The sequence below is a fragment of the Engraulis encrasicolus genome, unplaced genomic scaffold (assembly GCF_034702125.1).
Source record: "Engraulis encrasicolus isolate BLACKSEA-1 unplaced genomic scaffold, IST_EnEncr_1.0 scaffold_1692_np1212, whole genome shotgun sequence".
In the NCBI taxonomy this organism is placed as follows: Eukaryota; Metazoa; Chordata; class Actinopteri; order Clupeiformes; family Engraulidae; genus Engraulis; species Engraulis encrasicolus.
In genome coordinates, this window is record NW_026945222.1 from 332 (window position 1) to 5,961 (window position 5,630).

The following is a 5,630-nucleotide window of genomic DNA, read 5'->3' on the forward strand; positions in this document are numbered from 1 at the left end:
CTGACAGCTGATGGACAACATGTGCCACCCTTACCCACAGGAGAAATATCTATATAATAAAACAACAATTCTTATATGGTATACTATAAAAGTAAATCATTACCGGTACTCATTTTCTTGATATGCAAGGCACACAAATAGTCTGGGAGGAAGGATAGTCTACCATACCCCCCCCCCCCCAAACAAAATGCCACATGGCTTAACATGAACTTGACATGAATGCCACATGACATAACCTTCAAGATTTTGAGTGGCAACAGTAACATAACTCATTCCCACTACACTTTTTTGCTTTCTATTGTACATGACCTCAGAATGCTCTACATGTTTCAGTTCTATAATTGTACTGTACAGTACACCCAATGATCGCGGGAGAGTCACTGAAGATGTGTCCAGGTTGCACCACTAGGTGTATTGCAAGTCTATTCAAACATGGCATTGCCATTGACTTCCAGGAAAGACTGGATGACAACCTCGAAAGTGTGGTGACAGCTGGAGAGACAGAGGACAGCTCGGAGAGACGGCAACTGGGGCAGGGAGGGGTAGCATCCCAAGCTGCAGCTCCCGCAAGGGAGCACCCAAACAACGCTACGATGAACCCTAAAGAAACATACCCCCAAGGGTGCCCGAGAGGGGGGGAGAATGAGCACCCTAAACGGACGGATTTTCTGGTAATGACCCCGGCAAATGGACAATCGACTATGAGCGCAGTCTGCAAATGTGGCAAGGTCTGCAAAAATCTGACCGGTCTTAAGATACACCAGACCAAGATGCGCTGCTTAAGGAATCTTGTGGTGCAACGCACAGTGCCAGTACCCAGTACAGCATCTGGTGAGACGGAGGAGGATCCAGGCCCGGAGACACCCCACAGTGCCCAGAGCCTCCGTGCACCACAGGCGACACCCCAAAGCAGGCCATCGGAACATCGTCGAATTTTGTGGCCCGCTGCCAACAAGGAGTCGGAGTGGCAGCAGTTTGATGTCGATGTCGATTCAGCCCTTGAAGCAGCAGCAAAGGGTGATGTAGAGCAGCGGCTCAGGACAATGAGCACACTCATAATATGCATCGCATCAGACAGGTTTGGCATCAAGGACCAACATGCCACCAAGACTTCAACAGCACCAATTCCAAACCGGCGTGAGAAGAAGATCTCTCAACTCAGAAAGGAGCTGAGGATATTAAGGAGCCAGTACAAGAAGGCTGATGACAATGAGAAGGCAGCTTTGGCAGAGCTGAGGGGTATGCTAAGGGAGAAGCTACTCACCCTTCGCCGGGCAGAGTGGCACAGGAAGAGGGGCAAAGAGAAGGCTCGCAAGCGCAGTGCCTTCATTGCAAACCCATTTGGTTTTACAAGGAAACTGCTGGGAGAGAAACGCAGTGGTCAGCTCTCGTGTCCAAAGGAAGACATCAACCGCCACATAAGCAACACCTACAGCGACAGCATGAGAGACCAAGACCTCGGCCACTGTGATGTCCTAGTATGCCCCCCTGAACCTAGCACCCTGTTTGACATCAGCGCACCCACCCTGAAGGAAGTCAAAGAAGTCATCAAAGCTTCCAGAGCAGCATCGGCACCAGGCCCAAGTGGGGTTCCATACAAGGTCTTCAAGCAGTGTCCCCGCCTGCTGGAGCGCCTATGGAAGATCTTCAGAGTGATCTGGAAGAAAGGGAAGGTACCCCATCAGTGGAACTATGCAGAAGGAGTATGGATCCCCAAGGTGGAGAACGCCAAGGACATCGAAGAGTTCAGGTCAATCTCCCTTCTCAGCGCAGAGTGCAAGGCCTTCTTCAAGATCGTTTCCAATCGCCTCATGAGATATCTGCTCAAGAACTCCTACATCGATACCTCGATGCAGAAAGGAGGAGTCCCAGGAGTCCCATGGTGCATCGAGCACACCGGTGTAGTGACCCAGCTGATTCGTGAAGCGAGAGAGAGCAGGGGCGATCTGGCAGTACTGTGGCTGGACCTTGCCAATGCTTACGGGTCTATTCCACACAAGCTGGTGGAATTATCCCTGTGTAAGTACCATGTCCCAGAGAAAGTGCGCCACCTCATCCTCGACTACTACGACCATTTTAGTCTGAGGGTGTCTTCTGGGGCAACAATATCAGATTGGTCTGGAAAAAGGAATCATCACTGGCTGCACGATCTCTGTGTCTCTGCTTGCCCTCGCCATGAACATGTTCGTTAAGTCAGCAGAAGTGGAGTGTCGAGGACAACTGTCAAGATCTGGTACCCGGCAGCCACAGATAAGAGCATTCATGGATCACGGTAACCACAACATCAGTGCCTGGATGCAGATGGCTCCTGCAAGGTCTGGACCGACTCATCTCTTGGGCAAGAATGAGTTTCAAGCCTGGGAAGTTCAGGTCCCTGGTCTTGAGGAAAGGGAAGGTGACGGACCGCTTCCGATTCAGGCTGGGAGACACCACCATCCCATCTGTATCCGAGAAACTAGTGAAGAGCCTTGGAAAGCTCTTCACTGGCGATCTGAAGGACACCAGGGCACGCCAGGCAGCCAGTGATGACCTCAACCAGTGGCTCTCAGCGGTAGACAAGAGTGGGCTTCCCGGGAAGTTCAAGGCCTGGATCTACCAGCACAACATCCTGCCTCGCCTCCTTTGGCCACTGCTAATGTACGAAATCCCAGTCACAACCGTGGAGAGCTTTGAGCGAAAGATCAGCCAGCACCTGCGCAGGTGGCTGGGCCTGCCACGGAGTCTGAGCAGTATAGCACTGTTTGGACATGGGACTAAGCTCCAGCTTCCGTTCAGCAGTGTCACCGAGGAGTTCAAGGTCGCCTGAGCCAGAGAGGTCCTGCTTTACAGAGACTCCTCTGATGAGAAGGTATCCTCGGCAGGGGTGGAGGTTCGCACAGGAAGGAAGTGGCGAGCCCATGACGCAGTGGAGAGAGCAGAGGCAAGGCTGCGGCACAGTACCTTAGTAGGCACTGTGGCCACAGGGCGCGCAGGGCTGGGCAGCATCCCGAAGCCTTGCTTCAGCAAAGCCAAAGGGAAGGAAAGGCGGAAGCTCATACAGGAGGAGGTTCGGGCAGAGGTGGAAGAGGCTCGCCTCAGCAGAGTGGTGGGCATGAGCAAGCAGGGGGCTTGGACTAAGTGGGAACACGTCACGAACCGCAAGATCACGTGGACTGAGCTGTGGAAGGCGGAGCCACACCATTTCAAGTTTCTTGTCCAGTCGGTTTACGATGTACTCCCAAGCCCTGCTAACCTGTTCACCTGGGGCCTGACAGACTCGCCTGTGTGTCAGCTCTGCCAGAGGAAAGGATCTTTAGAACACATCCTCAGCTGTTGCTCAAAGGCCTTGGGAGATGGCAGATATCGTTGGCGCCACGACCAAGTCCTGCGGGCAATAGCAGACACCATCTGCACCGGCATCAGTGTGAGCAAGGGGCAACAACCAACCAAGAGCGCAATTGCTTTCGTCCGAGCAGGTGAGAAACCTCAACCCTCCAAGAAGACCCAAGGGGGCCTGCTCACTACAGCAAGGGACTGGCAGCTCTTGGTTGATCTGGGGAGACAGTTGCGATTCCCAGACAACATCGCAACTACGACACTCCGCCCTGATATGGTGTTGACGTCTACGTCCAGCAGGCAGGTGGTGCTCCTCGAGCTAACAGTTCCCTGGGAGGACCGAATGGAGGAAGCTCAGGAGAGGAAGAGAGCGAAATATGCGGATCTGGTGGCTGAGTGCCGTAGGAATGGTTGGATTGCCCGCTGTGAGCCAATAGAGGTGGGTTGCAGAGGCTTCGCGGGCAGATCCCTATACCGTGTCCTTGGGCTCCTTGGAATTCGCGGACTGCACAGGAAAAGAGCCACCAAGAACATCTTGGAAGCAGCGGAGAAGGCTTCACGGTGGCTTTGGTTGAGGAGGGGTGAGGCGCAGTGTTAATTTTGTCAGCTTTTTTTTATTTAGTCGTAGTCTTAGTCACAATGACGAAAATCAATTTTAGTCTTAGTCATATTTTAGTCATTGCCTTCCCAATTTAGTCTTAGTCTTAGTCTAAATGACGAAAATCAATTTTAGTCTTAGTCAATTTTTAGTCATTTTCATCATTTTAGTCAACACTGTACATTACAGAACTTCTCCACACACTTTTAACATATATCATTGACTGTAGAGAATAAACCTTCTCCACACACTGCTTCTCTTTTTAACATATATCACACTGTACAGAATAAAACCTCTTCACACACTGGTTCTCTTTTTCTCTATTTTATTTAATACCAGTGTTAATTTCGTCAGCTTTTTAAAATTTAGTCTCAGTCTTAGTCACAATGACGAAAACCAATTTTAGTCTTAGTCATATTTTAGTCATTGCCTTCCCAATTTAGTCTTAGTCTTAGTCTAAATGACAAAAATCAAAAATGGGCATTGACGAAATATATTAGTCATAGTCATGGTTGACGAAATTAACACTGGTGAGGCGTGGTTTAGTGCGCTACCTGGACACAAGTCGGGGAACTGATCACCCCCCGCTGGGTCGCCCGAGTGAGGGTGTATGACTTAAGACCCGAAACACCCAGTGATCGCGGGAGAGTCACTGAAGATGTGTCCAGGTTGCACCACTAGGTGTATTGCAAGTCCAGTACAGTACAGTGCAGTGCAGTACAGTAGCATACAGTACGGTGCAGTATAGAAAAGTACAGTACAGTACAATACAGTGCAGTACAGTACAGTAGCATACAGTAGGGTGCAGTATAGAAAAGTAAAGTAGAGTATAGTACAATACAGTACATTAGCATACAGTATGGTACAGTATAGTACAGTAGTAAACAGTACGGTGCAGTATAGAAAAGTACAGTACAGTATAGTACAGTAGCATACAGTACGGTGCAGTACAGTAGCATACAGTACGGTGCAGTGTAGCAAAGTACAGTACAGTACAGTAGCATACAGTATAGTACAGTACAGTACAGTATTTCACATTACAGTACAGTACAGTATAATAGAGTATAGTACAGTACAGTAGCAGTATAGTACAGTACAGTAGCACAGTACAGTACAGTACAGAACAGTACAGTATGGTATTTCACATTACAGTACAGTATAGTAGAGTAGAGTATAGTACAGTACAGTACTGAGTCGTAAGGAAGCAACGTTCTAAATTTCACGCTGTTTTCAGCTCCGTAACGGTAATAGCCTTTTTCTTGAAAATGGCGGCCATCTTGAATATTCATGACAACTTTTAAATTATCCATAAGACATTTACCAAGTAGTATGAATGGTAAATATGTCTAAAATGTCATATTATATCCATTACTCATAAGAAAACTGTTGTTGCTGGCGGCCATTTTGAAAAATGGCTAATATGGCCACCAGGTTGAAAATTCACGATGGCTCCATATCCAGTTCTTTTTAGAATGCCTTTGGCTACATGTGTATCAATTTTCATGCTTGTATCACAAACTGAACGATTGTTTTGGTTAGCCGCTGCACTATGTGTCTGTGTCTGTGTCTTTGTCTGTGAACTATTATACCATTCGCCAGTACAGTGTGTGTGTGTGTATGTGTGTGTGTGTGTGTGTGTGTGTGTGTGTGTGTGTGTGTGTGTGTGTGTGTGTGTGTGTGTGTGTGTGTGTGTGTGTGCGTGTGTGTGTGTGTGTGT

At 48.7% G+C, this 5,630-nt stretch overlaps 1 pseudogene; it reads left to right on the plus strand.

The window, feature by feature from the left end:
- Positions 1–366: 366 nt before the first annotated feature.
- Positions 367–3,896, plus strand: LOC134442477 (uncharacterized; annotated as a pseudogene).
- Positions 3,897–5,630: the final 1,734 nt, after the last annotated feature.